The sequence below is a fragment of the Lontra canadensis genome, unplaced genomic scaffold (genome assembly GCF_010015895.1).
Source record: "Lontra canadensis isolate GAN:19392208 unplaced genomic scaffold, GSC_riverotter_1.0 scaffold4, whole genome shotgun sequence".
Classification (NCBI taxonomy): domain Eukaryota; kingdom Metazoa; phylum Chordata; class Mammalia; order Carnivora; family Mustelidae; genus Lontra; species Lontra canadensis.
The window spans coordinates 21,287,262-21,305,191 of NW_022630998.1; the positions used below are offsets into that span (position 1 = coordinate 21,287,262).

The 17,930-nt window shown below is 33.8% G+C and overlaps 1 long non-coding RNA gene across 1 annotated transcript; it reads left to right on the forward strand.

Annotated features, from left to right (window-relative positions):
• The first annotated feature begins 3,116 nt into the window (after positions 1–3,116).
• On the forward strand, positions 3,117–15,109 carry LOC116860443. The gene is made up of 3 exons (XR_004381311.1): positions 3,117–3,229; positions 14,150–14,280; positions 14,799–15,109. It is a non-coding gene; the product is annotated as an uncharacterized LOC116860443 (long non-coding RNA).
• The last annotated feature ends 2,821 nt before the right edge of the window (positions 15,110–17,930 follow it).

Genomic DNA, 17,930 nt, shown 5'->3' on the forward strand with positions numbered 1-17,930 from the left:
TACAATTTCATATTAAAAATCTGGAAAATAAGATAAATTTGGAAAATGTGGCTTCTATCCTTCCTTCTGCCCTCTTTTTTTCTTTCCCACGGATGAATAATTCAGTTAGCTTTTGATTGATATCTTTTTTTTTTAAACGGAACTAAATGTATGTGTCTATGTTTCTGTTTCCTTTGTTAGATAAATACATGCGTACTATTCACACTGTTCAGCACCCAGCTTTTTTCATGTAATATTTCCTGGATATCATACCATAATAGTATGTAAAAATTCCTTCCTAGGATCTGTTTTTTATCTGGCATGGGATTACCGTACCATGTGTGTAATGTAAATCCAGACCTCAAACCCATCTTCAGGTTTTGCTCTTTCATGGGAAACTTTTTTCCTACATAGAGCTTTTGGCAGAGAGCCAGCTTCCTTGCTTCTCTTCTGGGCTTGTGAGCAGAGATTTTGTTTTTGTTTTTAATACCCTTTTTTATTGAGTAAGCAGTCTTTTGATTATCTGAACTTTTTACTTGGGTATCCCAGTTATTTCATTCTAACCCCTACTTGGGTGGGCCCTATACCATGTATTCTGTCACTACATATGGACCTTAAAACCTCAGCTACTGGCTCTTACACTGTTTCTACTCTGTACTTCTCTAAGTTGTCGTGCTCTCAGCTTTGACTCTTGTTAACTCTGGCTTTGAGTTCTCTCTGTTTTTGGAGCCTGGACATTTCTGAGATATGTATTAATTTATTGGTTCTATTTTTTCCACCATTGGGTGTGTGTGTGTGTGTGTGTGTGTGTGTGTGTGTGTGTGTGTTTGGAGCAGGAGAAATTCACTTTGTCATGTTCCCAGAAGTAGATGGACAGCATTTATTTTCTGTCACTCATGTCTGTCATCCCTTTTTTGTAACTAACTGGCTGAAGGAATAACAAGCACAATTCACAAATATGAAACAAGTTTTTACAACATATCTTATGACTAACATTATGGCATTTCCTACCAAACCGTACCCCCTTTTTCTTGCCTGAAAAGATTATTGATCTTTATTATAGGTGCTTTTTAGTACATTCTCTTCCTTTTTCTCTTCTCTCTCTTACTTGTTTTCCTCTTTCTTCATCTCCCTCTAAATTAAAGAAAAATCTTTGTTGAGAATCCAGGTCAACTAATCTTAGTGCTTTTTTCAAAAGGGCAATAAGTTAAGTCATAAGCTTTTATGCAACATTATGGTGAATATAAATTCTTTTTAGTAAAATAGAAAAAAATTACCTAAGTATAATTTGTGCTCAAGTGCAGATTCTTGATTCAGGGTATTTTTTAAGTCATTGAAGAGGCTTTATCCAATGACATTCATTCCTGACATTCATTCACTCCTGAAACATATCTTTGTTTCACTTGTGCTCTAACTTGTGTCCTCCCTGTTGCTTTCTTTTATATTCCTTTATTTGCAGTGCAGGTGTTTCATTAAAACTGTATCAGATAATGGAATGCCACAGAGGAACTTTTCTATTTCATACATTCACCTAGATATTTTGCTGTACATTTTTGCAAATTAAAATATAGAGGCAATATTAATATGCAGTAAACAGCTTAGAAATGTACAAGTCATTCAGATCGCTTAAAGAGGTTTGTAGCTTTCAGTGAAATTCTCCTTTGGAGATGACATATTTACTTAGAACTTTGACAAGACGTAGGAATTTTGCAAAAGTATTGGAAAAGTTGTTTCTACCATTTTTGAGTTTCTTGTGATAAAAATAATAGTAATTTCATTCCTACTTGTTTTTGTTAGCTTTTAACTCCTATTATGTATAATGTTTTAACCAGAGTGAAAAATAATGCAAGAAAGACTTAAATCTTTCTTTAGACTACTTTAAGTGGCTCTAAGGAAAGTTAACTTTCAGGGTATCTTAAAAGATATTATCCTTATGGGTTTTTTTTGTTGTTGTTGTAAGGCTTATTCGTAAAGAAACTTTAAATCATAATACTTCTTCAATTCTTTTTGAAAAGAATGCTTAGAAAATCCAGTGGAAAAATGGCATATGGTATTTAAACCTGTGCATTGATCAGCAAATATAAAAGTGCAATGTTTTCTAACTGACCCTTGATTCAAATTATACGAAATCATGCAGTGTATACATTTGCTGACATGTTTAGTGAAAACATGAAGAATATGAGAGAGCTAATAAGAATCTTAACTTTTTTTTTGGTATTTCAGGCTTGACATTTGTTTTCATTTTCTTCATATAATCATTATGTCATTTGTATCAAGGTTTTATCAACTTAGATTTATAAATATGTATTACATTAAATGTATTTTAGTATTTACATTTGAATATGAATTCGTATGTGGGGACAATAAAACACACACCAAATAATAAGTAAAAATGATTCAACAAGATAACAATCCAAAGTCTTGTAGTTGTCACTGTTCCACAGTGATGTGGAATGAAGAAAAAAATTTCCATTTTCCATCTAATTAAATTTACCAAAGCAGTATCTTTCAGTCACATGTTTAAAACAGGAGTATGTCTTTTCTCAGAACCTGTAAACCAGCTAGTTGAAAGATTGACAGCTCTGTGAAGAGGACACAACCTTATATTTGGTTTCAGGCAGCCAGAGTTTTAATTACAGCTCTGGTGATGAGAATGGGGTTTCACACAGCAACCTAAACAGATAGCGTCATAACTCCATTGCTATCCATGTTGCTTCCTGCTTCAGCATTTTTCATATATGTCCTACACATTGGATTAATAGAAACTCAACCAAAAAACTTGGTTTTGAGTTACCTGATATCTATCAGTCTGTGGTAATGACTACTATGAATCATTGAAACATTGTATCTTCCAAAAAAAGTACTGAATATATTACAAAAATTTAGGAAAGAACTACATTTTAGAAGTACACTAATTTGGAAAGAATATTTCAGAGTCATTGGGTTTCTTCTCATGTAATTTTTTCTGTATGTAAGCTGCCTTACTAAAAATTAGCACCATTTAATGAAGCTATGTGTATTCACAGTAAAGAGGAAGCTAACTAAAGCAAACACTTAGAAAGTGACCTGTGTACATGCATACTGCATATCCTTCTTCTTCTGGCGAGGAAGTGACTGTCTCTGTCATGCATTTAGGGATCTTGAATCCTTATAAAAAAGGGATCAAAATCAGGAGAAAAGTTGTTGTGCTTTGAGATACCTAAGATGAATACTCACTTAATACAAAAAGAAGAGTATCATGAAAATCACGGTATGTAACTTAAGGGTGCCTGAGAGCAATTATTTATATGACAAAGCCAGAAAGACATTAAAAAAAACCTTATAGGGGTGCCTAGGTGGCTCAGTGGGTTAAGCATCTGCCTTCAGCTCGGGTCATGATCCCCAGGTACTGGGCTCCCTGCTCAGTGTAGAGCCTGCTCCTCCTTCTCTCTTTGCCACTCCCCCTCCTTATGCCTGCACTCTCTCTTTCTCTCAAATAAATAAAATCTTAAAAAAAAAAAACCTTATATTTCCATTTTCAACTCATGAACAAATGAATGTAGCAAGTATGTTTATCTTTATTTTATTTAAAGATTTTATTTAGGGGGAGGGGAGAAGGGCAGAGGCCAAGAGAAAAGCAGACTCCCCACTGATCAGAGAGCATGTTGCTGGGGCTTGATTCCAGGACTCTGGGATCATGACCTAAGCTGAAGGCAAAGGCTTAACCCACTGAGCCACCCGGGTGCTCCAACATGTTTCTTTTAAATATAATGCATATATTAAGAGGATGCTGTACTATTTTTATATAGTCAAGGTAGAGAGACATAGTAGAGAAAGAAGGGAAAGCAGCAGAAGTGCTTGAATAAGAACAATTTTGACAACAATGGGGCTTTTTCCTATAAAGACCAAGACATTCCATGTTCCCATTTATGCTTTTCTGGTTGAATAGACTTTTCGGAAAAATATATTTTCCTGGACTCTAAAATTTAAAGGGTGGGCTTAGCTAGCATTGACAACACAGCAATTTCTTTTTTTCACAGACAAGCCTGCTTGATCAAAGCAAGACATAAACAGAATGCTTTGCTAATTTTTTATATAAATACAAAATGAAATGTGAGTTTTGTGTTTATTTCATATTACTGCCTATAAATGAATAAAGGAATTCAAAGTTTTTTTTGTGTGTTTCACTTTGATTTTATTAACTTTTAGGATACCTAATAATGATATTTAGAAAAGAGATACTTAATCTTGGAGAAATAATTCATTTTTTTCAGCATGAGGATATTGAATTTTTTTATGTTCAGATCATAGTCATGTTGTTAGCAATAATACAGTTTATCTTCTATAACAATTTTGAGAAATGTATGCTGTATTTGGTTTATAGTGCCCCAAAACATTCTTTTTTTAAAAAAATTTTAATTTAACTTTTAGTTAACATACAGTGTACTATAGTTTCAGGTTTATGATGAAGTGATTCAATATTTCTATGTATCACCTGTTGCTCATCACAACAAGTGTATTCTTTAATTCCCATTACCAATTTAACCAATTCCTCCAGCCACCTCCCTTTTGGTAACCATTAGTTCTCTATAGTTAGAAGTCCGTTTCTTGGTTTGCCTTTCTTTCTCTCTCTTTTTTCCCCTTTTGCTTGTTCATTTTGTTTCTTAAATTCCACATAAGAATGAAATCACATGGTATTTGTCTTTCTCTAACTGACTTATTTCACTTACTAGCTTCATCCATTTCATTGCAAATGGCAAGATTTCATTCTTTATTATGGCTGAGTAATATTCCAGTGTGTGTGTGTGTGTGTGTGTGTGTGTGTGTAAACACCATATCTTCTTTATCCATTCATCGATTGATGGACACAGGACTGTTTCCATAATTTGGCTATCGTAGATAGTGCTGTTATAAACATCAGGGTGCATGTATCCCTTTGAATTAGTATGTTTGTATCCTTTGGGTAAATACCTAGTGTATTGCTGGATCATAGGCTAGTTCTGTTTTTAATTTTCTGGGGGAACCTTCAAACTGTTTTCCAGAGTGGCTGCACTAGTCTGCATTCCCACCAACAGTGCAAGAGGGTTCCCCTTTCTCCACATCCTTGCCAACACATGTTGTTGCTTGTGTTGTTGATTTTAGCCATTCTGACAGGTGTGAGGTGATATATTATTGTAATTTTTTACTTGGTTTTAAAGTTGTAAAATAGGGGCGCCTGGGTGGTTCAGTTGTTAAGCATCTGCCTTCAGCTCAGGTCATGATCCCAGGGTCCTGGGACTGAGCCCAACATTGGTCTCTCTGCTCAAGCGGGAAACCTGCTCTTCCCTCTGCCTGCCACTCCCCCTGCTTGTGTTCCCTCTCTCATTGTGTGTCTCTCACTGTCAAATAAATAAATAAAATCTTAAAAAAAAAGTTGTAAAATTCAGAAGATTTGTTTGAGAGGAGCATTTCTAAAATAATTCATAACTAGTTGAGTAAGTAGTGTTTTGAAATAAATTTATTTTCTCTTAAAAATTACATGTCCAGTAATAGCCATATTTATATATACAATTATACCTTATTATAAAATTTTATATGGTACAAATATTTATATATTAAAGATTAAAAACTTTAGGAATACATTTTTCCCCCAAATAGAATGAAAAGGTAAGCATTAGGATTCTTAACATCTCTTACCTTACGTGGTCTTGATCAAGCCTAAGTTCTGTCCCTTGGTGAAAAGTCTGTAAACATTTACATTTCATTACAGAAACTGTATACTTTAAAGGATCGCATCTTAGAATTTTGGAGAGGTCCTCATCCTGTTTGCATTTTCCTTATGTACTTGACTTTATTTTCTCACTTTAAATAACTGTAGTTTAATGCTAGGTTTGGATTTTCCTTTTCTTAATAAGAAAAGACAAAAACGAAGCATTAGAGAAGAGATTAAAATAGAAGAAACTTAAGTACTGAGAAAAGCCTCCTATATGAAACCCCGTGGTGACTGTAGATTAAATCCATGTAAATACAATATCACTACTTGAAATATGCATGGTGTTTTAAAGTATCAAAGAAAACCATACTGAAACTTAAAAGCAGTTATTTAAGTAGACCATATAATATGTGGCCTTTTGTGTCTGGTTTCTTTCATTTAGTGTAATGTTTTTGAGGTTCATCCAAGCTGTAGAATGTGTCAGTTCTTTATTCCTTTTTATGGCTGAATATACATACACACAATGCCAACATACCCCAATTCGTTTATCCATTTATGTGCTGATTGGCATGTGGACTCTTTTTATCTTTTGACTGTTGTGAATAATGCTACTATAAACATTCATGTACAAGTTTCTGTTTTCATGTCTTTTAGGTATATATTTAGAAGCAGAATTTCTAAGCCATGTGACTATTGTTTGTTTAATTTTTTGAGGAATAGCCAAATTGTTTTCCATAGCAGTTGAACCATTTTGCATTCCCACCAGTAACATACAAGGGGTCATATTTCTCTACATCCTTGCCAACACTTGTCATTTTTATTAATTTATTCTTTGATTAAAGCTATCTTAAGTGGATGTGAAATGCTTTTTCATCATGTATTTCTTCAGTGACTAGAGATATTGAAAATATTTTTATGTGCTTATTGGCTATTTTTATATCTTCTTTGGAGAAACTGTGAGGTCCCTTGTCCACTTTTTATTTGGGTTTGTTTGTCTATGTGTTGAATTATAAGGGTTCTTTATATATTTTCATTATTAATCCTTTATCAGATATATGATTTGCAGAATTTTTCTCCATTCTTTAGGTTTTCCGTTGGCATTCTTGATAGTGTTCTTTAATGAACAAAAAAGATTATAATTTTTGTGAAGTCCAATTTGTCTTTCATTTTTACTGCTCATGTTTTGGTGTGAAATCTGTGAATCAGTTGCCAAATTTGACGTTATGAAGATTACCTCTGGTTTTTTTTTCCTTGTAATTTTACAGTTAAGCTCTTACATTTAGGCCATTTATTTGAGTTGTATAAGAAGTGAGGTACGGGTCCAACTTCATTATTTGTGTGTTATTTATTTACCATTTGTTGGAAATTGTTCGTTCCCTATTGAATGGTCTTGTCAAAAATCAATGGGTTATGGATGATTGAGTTTATTTCTAGCTCTCAATTCTGTTCTGTTTGTCTCTATTTCTGTCCTTAGGTCAATACCGCACTTTTTTTGTTAGGGTAGGTTTGTGGTACATTTTGAAATTGGGAAATGTGAATTTTTCAGCTGCATTTTACTTTCTGAATATTGTTTTGGCTACTCAGAGTACCCTGTAGCTCCATATAAATTTGAGGAATTTAGTTCTCTTTCTGGATTATTGTTATCTTAACCATATTCAGTTTTCTAGTTTTTGAACATGGGATGTATTTTCATTTATTTAGGGCAGCTTTAATTTCTTTCAGCAATGCTTTATAGTTTTCGATGTGTAAGTATTTCACTTTCTTGGTTAAATTTATTCCCCAGTATTTTATTCTTTTGAATGCTATAGGAAATAAAATTGTTTTCTTAATTTCCAGATTGTTCATTGCTGCCATGTAGAAACACAACTAATTGTGTTATCTTGTACCCTGCAACTTTACTGAATTCATCTATTAGCTCTAGTAGGTTTTTTTGTGTGTGTATGTGTGTGTGTGTAGATTCTGTGGGATTTTGTGTATATAGAATCATACCATTTACAAGCAGAAATTGGATGCATCTTATTTTTTTTCTTGACTAATTGCTCTTGCTAGAATATCCAATACAATGTTGAATAGCAGTGGTGAAAGCATGCATTTTGTTCTGTTCTTGATCTTCGGGGGAAAGCTTTCATTCTTTCACTAGTTAAGTATGATATTAACTATGGGTTTTTTGTTGTTTTTTTATAAATTCCCCTTACTTACTGTGTTGAGGAAATTCCCCCTTTATCCTAGTTTTTGGGAATTTTTTATCATGAGAATCGTAAGAAATTTGTCAGATGCTTTTTTGGGCCTGTATTGAGGTGATCATATAGTTTTTTGTTGTTGTTGTTTTTTAATTCTGTTAGTGTGGTATGCATTACATTGATTTCCATATATTGAACTGCCATTGCATTCCTGATTTATATCCTGCTTGGTGATGGTGTATACTCTTTATTTTTTAAATTTTTAAAATTTATGTGGGCTGCATGCCCAGCATGGAGCCCAACATGGGGCTTGAACTCGTGACCCTGTGATCAAGACCTGAGGTGAGATCAAGAGTTGGATGCTTAACTGACTGAGCCACCCAGGTGCTCTGATGGTGTATAATTTTAAAAATGTGCTCTTGGGGGACGCCTGAGTGGCTTAGTTGTTAAGTGTCTGCTTTTGGCTCAGGTCATGATCCCAGGGTCCTGGGATGCAGCCCTGCATTGAGCTCCCTGCTCAGCGGGAAGCCTGCTTTTCCCTTTTCTACTCCCCCCGCTTGTATTCTCTCTCTTACTGTCTCTGTCTCTTTCAAATAAATAAATAAAATTTTTAAAGAAAAATGTGCTCTTGGAACTTGTGTGGTAGTATTTTGTTGAGGAATTTTGTATATATTCTTAAGAGATATTGGTCTGTAGTTTTCTTATGGTATCTTTGTCTGGCTTTGGTATCAGGTTAATGCAGACCTTATGAAATGTGTTAGAAAGAGGTCACTCTCTGTTTTTTTTGGAAGAGTTTAAGAAAGACTGTTGTTAGGGCACCTGGGAGGCTCAGTCAGTTAGGTGTCTGTCTTTGGCATAGGTCGTGATCTCTGGGTCCTGGGATCAAGCCCCACATTGGTCTCCCTGAAGGAAAAAAAAGAAGAAGAAGAAGAAGAAGAAGAAGGAATGTTGTTAATTCTTCTTTTAGGGATTGATAGAATTCACTACTAAAGCCATATGGTCCTGACATCTCTTTTGTTAGGCTATTTTTATTAATTGACTCAATCTATTGTAACTGGTCTGTTAAGATTTTTTACTTTTTGAGTTAGTCTTGGAATTTCCTAGGAATTCATACATTTCATCTAGATTGTCTAATTTCTTGGTATAAAATTGTTCATAGTATTTTCTTATAGTCCTTTTAATTTCTATAAAGTTGAACTACAGTTCCTCAAATGTATATGAAATTGCAGGAGACTTCCAGTAGCCAAAACAATATTGAAAAAGTAAATGTATGTCCCTGCTTTCGTCTCTTATTTCAGTTATTTGCAGTTTTTTTCTTAGTTTAGCTAAAGGTTTCTCATTTTTGTTGATTTTTGTTTTCGAAAACTGACCTTTGGTTTTATTGATTCCTTCTATTGCTTTTCTCTTCTCTATTTTGTTTCTCTTGAATATAATCTTTATTATTTCTTTCCCTCTCTCAGCTTTGGGTTTGTTTGTTCTTCTTCTAGTTCCTTAAGGTGTGAAATTGGGTTGTTGACATGATGTCTCTTTTAAATGGAGGTGTTTACAACCATAAATTTCCCACAGAACATTTCTTTTGCTGCCCCCCTATAGGATTTGGTATGTTGTGTTTTTTTAATTTTTAATTTTTATTTTTTAAAGATTTTTATTTATTTATTGATACAGAGAGAGGGGGAGAGAGGTGGGGGAGAGATGGAGAGAGAGGGAGAAAACAAGCACAGGCAGGGGGAATGGCAGGCGGGGGAGAAGCAGGCTCTCCTCTCAGCAAGAAGCCTGATGTGGGGCTCAGTCCCAGGATCCTGTTATCATGACCTGAGCTGAAGGCAGTGGCTTAACCAATTGAGCCACCCAGTGCTCCGGTATGTTGCGTTTTTATTTTCATTTATCTCAAAGTATTTTTTTGTGTCTCCTAGTGATTCCTTATTTGATCTACTGGTTGCTTAAAAGTATGTTGTTTAATGTCCAGGTGTTTGAGTTTTCCAGTTTTCCTTCTGGTATTGATTTCTAGCTTCATCCCATTTTGGTCAGAGAAGATACTTTGAATGATTTTGATTATTTTTTAAATTTTAAAATTGTTTTATTATGTGACATATGGTTTATTCTAGAGAATGTTCCAATGCATTTGAGAAGAATAGATACTCTGCCATTGGTGGATAGAGTGTTTTGTACTGTCTTTTAGGTCTAGATGGGTTTATAGTATTATTCAAGTCCTTTCTTTCCTTACTAATTTTCTGTCTATGTATTCTATCCATTATTGAAGCAGGCTGTTGAAGTTTCCAACTATTACTATATGCTGTATTTCTCCTTTCAATTATGTCACTGTGTTTGCCTCATATATTTTGAGACTTTGTTGATTCATGTGTATATGTTTATAATTTAAAAAATTAATACATTTTTATATTTATATATATTATATATAATATATATTATATATTATATACATAATAAATGTATAATTAACATAGTATTATATTAGTTTCAGGTGTACAGTATAATGATTCAACAATTCTATACATTATTCAGTGTTCATCATGATAAATATCCTCTTTTTTTTTTTTTAAAAGATTTTATTTATTTATTTGACAGACAGAGATCACAAGTAGGCAGAGAGGCAGGCAGAGAGAGAGAGGAAGGGAAGCAGGCTCCCTGCTGAGCAGAGAGCCCAATGTGGGGCTTGATCCCAGGACCCTGGGATCGTGACCTGAGTTGAAGGCAGAGGCTTTAACCTACTGAGCCACTCAAGTGCCCCAATAAATGTACTCTTAATACCCTTTATCCCTTTCACTAGTCCCTGCAACCACCTTCCTCCTGGCAACCACAGTTTATGCTCTGTATTTAAGAGTCTTTTTTCATCTCTTTTTTCTTTGTTTTGTTATTGAAATTCCACATATGGGTGAAGTTATATAGTATTTGTTTTGGTCCGTCTGAGTTATTTCACTTAGCATTGTATCCCCTAAGTCCATCCATGTTGTTGCAAATGGCAAAAATCTCATTCTTTTTCATGGCCGAATACTGTTCCATTGTATGTATACATCACATCTTCTTTATCCATTCAACTATCTATGCACACTTGGGTTGTTTCCATATCTTCTCTATTGTAAACAATACTGTAGTAAACATAGGGGTGCATATATCTTTTTGAATTAATGGTTTTGTATTCTTTGGGTAAATACCAAGTAGTGGAATTACTGGATCATATGGTAATTTTATTTTTATTTTGTTGAGAAACCTCTAAACTGTTTTCCATAGTTGCCACACCAGTTTGCATTCCCATGAACAGTGCATCAGGATTTCTTTTTCTCCATATCCTCACCACAGATATTTATAATTGTCATACCTTTGTGATGAGTTCACCCTTTGTCACTATAAAATGTCTTTTTCTCTGTCTCTTGCAACAGATTTTGATGTAAAATCCATTTGTCTCATATTAATATTGTAAACTGGGCTCCCTTTTGTTACTATTGGCATGTAATACCTTTTTCCTTCCTTTCAGTTTCAACCTGTGTTTTTTGGGTGTGAAATGAGTCTCTTATATATGGTTTATAGTTGTGTCATATTTAAAAAAAATTCATTCTATTAATAATTGTCTATTATTTTTTCAATTTTTTATTTAACTTCTAGTTAGTTAATATACAATGCAGTGTTGGTTTCAGGAGTAGAATTCAGTTATTCATCACTTATATACAACACCCAGTTGTATAAGTGCTCATCATATCAAGTGTCCTTCTTAATACCCATCACACATCTAGCCCTTCCCCCCACCTCCCTCTCTTACCTGTTTGTTTTCTATTTCTAAGACTCTCTTATAGTTTGTCTCCTCTCTTCCCCCCACCATATGTTCATCTGTTTTGTTTCTTAAATTCCACATATGAGTGAAATCATATGGTATTTGTCTTTCTCTGACTTATTTCATTTAGCATAACACATTCTAGTTCTATCCATGTTGTGAATGGCAAGATCTCACTCTTTTTGATGGTTGAATAATATTCCATCATATATATATATATATATATATATGTATATATATATGTGTATATATATATACACACACACACACCATACTTTTATCAATTTACCAGTTGATGGACATTTGGGCTCTTTACATACTTTGGCTATTGTTGATAATGCTGAATAGCTGTCTTTTAATTGATGAGTTTAACCCTTAACTTTTATAGTCATTATTTGTTATAAAGGACTTATTTCTGCCATTGTGCTATTTTTCTATGTGTCATGTCTTTTTTTGTTTCTCAAATTCCTCAAGTGCTGCCTTCTTTTGTGTTTGATTGATTTTTTCTAGTATACCATTTTGAGTCCCTCTTCATTAAAAATTTTTTTGAGTATAGTTGACACACAGTGTTACATTGGTTCAAGTATATTTATTTCTTTTTATGTATGGTTTTAGTTATTTTTTAGTGTCTACTATGGGAATTACAGTTAACATCATAAATTTATGAAAATTTTATTTGAATTGATACCAGCTAGCTTCAGTTGCATGCATTAACTCTATTCCTTTCTAGCTTTATCCTCTCCTTTATGTTGTTATTGTCACAAATTACATCTTTATGCATTGTGTACCCATTAACATAGATCTATAATTATTATTTAGTGCATGTCTTTTAAATGATATAGGAAATAAAAAGAGTTGTATATAAAAAAAGCAATAATACTAGGTTTTATATTATCCAGGTAGTTACCTTTATCAGTGATCTTTATTTCTTTGTATGGCTTTAACTTGCTGTCTATTATCCTTTAATTTCAGCCTAAAGTACTTCCATTAGCATTACTTACAGAGAACATCTACTACTAGTGAATTCCTTTAGCTTTTGTTTATCTGGGAATGTTGTAATCTCTTTTTCATTTTTGAAGCATTGTTTTGCTGAATACAGAATTCCTGGTTGTCATTTTTTTCCCCTTTCAGTTCTTTAAATATATATCTTCTTGTCATTTGGCCTTCCTCTTTTCTGATAAGAAAAAGGCCATTGATTTTTCTTGAGAATGCCTTGTATATGATGAATTGCTTATCTCTTGTTGCTTTCGAGATTCTTTGTCCTTCCACAAGTTGATAATAATGTGGTGTGGATTTCTTTGTTTGTCTCCTTAGAGTTTGTTGAGATTCTTGGATGTGTATAGTCATATCTTTTATCAAACTTAGGAAGCTTTTGGACAATATTTCTTCAAAAATTTTTTTTCTGCTCCTTTTTCTTTCGCTTCTCCTGGGACTCCCATAATGTATATACTGATATGTTGATGGTGTCCCATAGGTCTCTTAGGCCCTGTTCATTTTGCTTTGTTTTTATTTTTCTCCCCAGACTAGGCAATTATAATTGCTCTGTTTTAAGATGTGATGATTCTTTTTTTTTTGCTTGCTTATATTTGCTGTTGAGTGCCTCTCATGAAATTTTTGTTTTAACTTTTGTACTTTTTAGTTCCATAATTTCTACTTTGATCTTTTTAATAATTTCTCTTTGTTGATATTCCTTATTTGTTCATACATATTTTCCTAATTTACTTTGGTTCATTGTCCATGGCTTTCTTCAGCTCATTAAGCATATTTAAAGTAGTAAATTCAAGTATTTGCATACTAAGTTCAGTGTTGGGCTTTTTTAGGATGATTTCTGTCAATTTCTTTTTTTTCTATGAATGAGTAGTATTTTTCCATTTGTGTGCTTTATAATTTTCTTGTTGATATTTGGACATTTTGAATATTGTAGTGTAATTCTTGAAATAAAATTCTTCCTTATACACCAAGGATTGCTATTGTTACTTGATGAAGGCTGCAGTCGTTCGTTCATTTGTTTATTGATTTTTCCACATTGTTTTTGCGACTGTATTTCTTGTCATGTGTGGTCCCTGAAATCTGTATTCTGTTACCTCTGTGGTCAGCCACTGACCTGATAGATATTTCCTTACATACCTCGATACAGTGAAGGGAAAAAAATTTGAAAGGTTATTATGTCTCTGTGACTTCCTTCAGTTATGCAAGCAAAGCAACCTGATGGGTTGACTCAATGGCCAGGGCTCTGTGTTGGCCCTACAGTGAACTGCCATGTAGATCAAAACACAGACTTTTAGTTTTTAGAGAAGAAGGTCTTTAGTGTCTGCCCTGATGCCAGAAAGCTGCATCAGGAATTTAGGCTATTATCCCCATGGTTACTTTTGGCAGGGCTTATGGAATGTAGCTGCTATGTGTAATGCTGAAATTTACTAAAACTTAGTCTTTTCTTCATCAAGTACTCCCCTGGATGCTACAAGTGTTCAACTAGACTCCAGAGTTCTGAAATAGTTGTTTCTAACAAATTTTTGTTTTTGTTTTTACCAGCTTGTAGTTGTTTTGGTGGAGGGACTGATTCTAGAGCTTCGTACTCAGTCATCATCCATGATACCACTCCCTGCTGTGTTCATTTTTAAAAGTGTTCCTGTTCGGACAAAAAGTTTTATGGTCACCCATCGGTAAGTAAATGACAAGAGCAAGAAAAAGAGATGAAAAGAAGTTCTTATAGAAAGTATAAGCCATGAAGCTTATCAGTAAATATTTATTGACTGCTCAAAGAAGATAAGCTGTCAGATGAATGCTCCAGGTTTTTCTTAGTTTTAGTTCTATATAGCTTTTGCCTATTAGGAAGTTTTTATACAAGTCTAGCACAGTTTTTATAGTTTTTATAGTACAGTGAATGCCTTTGTTAGGATTGACCAATCACATTGATTTTTATAATGAGTTTGGATACTGAGTATTATAACATGTAAATTAAGAGGTGGAATCTTTGGAACAGCTGTATCTCTTGTTCCTGACATGGGTGCCATATTGTCTGTCTTTTTACTTGATCCTCTTCTCAAATCTGTAGGTGAGTTATGAGCAATTGCTTTATGGCTGTGTGCAGTCTATAGGCTGTATGTTATATAGGCCTGCTATAGACAATGCTCTTTAATTGGGCAGAAAAGTTGCCACACTGGCTTCCCTCCCATTTCAGAAAGCTGAATACATGATGTTACTGCAGCATTTTGTCAATGCCAGCTCAAGGAGCAAGATCCTGGGATTGAAAATCAAACTAGGGGCTCCAAATGGTGAGAACGACCACTGCATTTTGATTATTGAGTTTGAACATATTTATAATCATATGGAGGTGCTTTTTTGAACATGGATTAATATGTATTTACTCATTCTGGAAATTTACTAGACTTCACCCGATTTCTAGAGTCCCCATTAAAGTTTTTGGTAACTACTTGGAAAAGAATAATAGAGTACCTTTGGAAAAAATGCTTTCCATGAGAGATCTTACATTGTCTGCCTGGCTGACTGTTTCTCTATCTTGCATATATTCAGAATGCTACAAGTGATAGCAAATTTAATGCTTTTAAAATAGTGAATAAAAGTGGAAAAGTGAAAATGACTTGTTTACCTTTTTTTGTTCCGTATTTTAACATGCATAAATTAATGTTAGTGAACTTAAGTAAAATAATTTCCTATTTCTCTAGCCACATTTTGTGGTTGAATTTAAACTGTAGAAAGGGAGCTGATGGAACTACCATTAGAATATCAGCTGTATCTTATGAAAGGACTGCATATAGTATCTTGATAGTATTAAAACTTCTTTAAAATATTTTTAATTAGGGGCGCCTGGGTGGCTCAGTGGGTTAAAGCCTCTGCCTTTGGCTCAGGTCATGATCTCAGGGTCCTTCGATCGAGCCCCGCATCGGGCTCTCTGCTCAGCGGGAAGCCTGCTTCCTCCTCTTTCTCTCTGTCTACTTGAGATCTCTGCCTGTCAAATAAATAAATAAAATCTTTAAAAAAATATATTTTTAATTATAATTAAAATGTTTAAGTTTTAGTCATCTACAAAACAAAATAGTTTTAATCTTTTCCATAGTTTTCCATGTGATTTCAGTGTTGTGTATATTAGTATTGGTACTTGAGTTTAATATTACTTTTGCTAGCATTAAAATTGTTAACACCGTAGCTTTGTAATGCATATTTGAATATTTTAATTATGTTTCTATAAACAGCTTTGCTAATGTTATATTTTCAGTGAATATGATGGGCCTTCTGTTAGTGCTGGCATTTAAACAATCTTGCTTTCTATTTTCCTGTTACATATACAATGCAAAATATTCCCACCTGAGATTTCCCCAAAATTTCACTTGGGAAACAGAACAAATTTGAAGGATATTTTCTGTATGTTGCTCAAATCAAGCTTTGCTTTGAAGCAAGCCAAATGATGAAAACATAGTCCAACCTTCTTTCTAGCAAAATGCAATTACCTCTAAGGCCTATAGTAAAAAGACCAACTAATTGAGAACACTTGTCTTTGTTTTCAGTTAGCAAAAATTCTTAATAAGAATGTCCATTTTCTAAATACAAAAAGGTGTTTTTTTTTTTAATGAATTAAAAGTTGGGAGCCCTAAAAATTAAAGCATATGCAGGTTACTCTCTTTCTCAAGGGGACATATACTACTGCTGTGCTCGTGTGAAGTAATAATGAGACACCATAAGCAAACAGTAGATGATTCATGTCAGATGGTTCTTCAATAATGTTAGGGGGGAAAAAGCAGCTGATGTATGGGATATTGAAGGCAGATTAAGTTGTTAATGTATATTAGTATATTCTTAATTTCCTTTTAATTGAAAAAGACATATTGACTTTAATTAGAACCATTTCACAGGAACTGTCAATTAGCACATGTCAAACTAGTTAATTCAGAACAGAATTCTTTTAATTAGGGTCTGCTTTCCTTTAACTATGGGGCCAATGAAATCAGCCTTTCCTTATCTAGATTTTAAATGTCTCTAAGACATATAATACAAATGTAGACTCTTATCTATTATTAGAAGCCCATATGGATAACATTAAAATGATGATGCTGGCATTGTTCATGCAGCACAAATCAGAGTCCCTTTATGACTGTTAGAAAAAAAATGACTTTGAACAAAGACTATTTTAAATACCAGATTTATCCTACTTTAAAGAGACTACAAAATTTATGACATGCATGTTCACATTTAAAGTATTATTTAATACGTCTGCTCAAATAAATGGGCCTATTCAAACGTTTTGTGTGTTCTATCAGCCGAAGACACATAAAACATTGTCAAGCCATACAGCAACATTTTTTCCTTAAATGAACTGTAATCAAAAAGGGAAAACAGACTGAATGATTTTTTTTTGCACAACATAAAAATAGCATTGTTAACTTTCATTGCATCCAAAGATTTAATATGAGTAGTTGATATGGTGACTAAACTACTAGTGTGAGCTAATATGATCTTAGTAATCAGGCAGTGTAAAATCTGAAACTTGGCTTTTTCTTAATGTACTGTTATGGAATTGGAACATCTTAGTTACATTTGGCATGAGGATGAGCATGTACAGTGAGCTTGGTGGAGCCAGGCTGTATGGTGTTAACCTACAAAATAGGTATACTCAATATTAGAAGATTTTTTAAAAAAAGATTTATTTATTTATTTTAGAGAGAGAGAGTGCAGTGTGGGGCAGTGGCAGAGGGAGAGAATCTTCAAGCAGATTCCTTGCTGAGTATAGAGCCCAACACAGGGCTTGATCTCACCACCCATGAGATTGTGACTTGAGCCAAAACCAAGAGTTGATGCTTAACCCGACTGAGCCACCTAAGCTCCCCAAAAGAAGATTCTAAGTGGTGTATAAAGGAAAATTAATGTGAAATCTAGCTTACTTTATCATGTGAGATTTAACCACTATTTTTCTGAGAGTAAGCAAGGATTACAGGAATTAATAAAGCAGAATATTTAATAAGCTAATGTTTGGATTCCAAAGAGAATGTACACTCATATTTGTTCATTTGTGGTAGGTGCATTTAACTTAATGATAACCATATCTAAAGTGTGCTATAGTATAACTATCAGTAGGTGCATTTGTGGCAGTGAATTAAATGGAGAACTGTAGTAATCTGCTTTTGGTTAACAGGCCAGACAATAAGAGCAGTAAACCAAAAGGTGAAAAAAATGCAGCCAAAAAAACCCCTTTCCTTCCAGAGTTGATGTCTTTCTTCTGAACCGTTCTTAGAGGTACCTCAGCTCTCTGCTGTGTGTTTGAGTGACACAGCTTACATTTAGCAATTCCATATTTTAT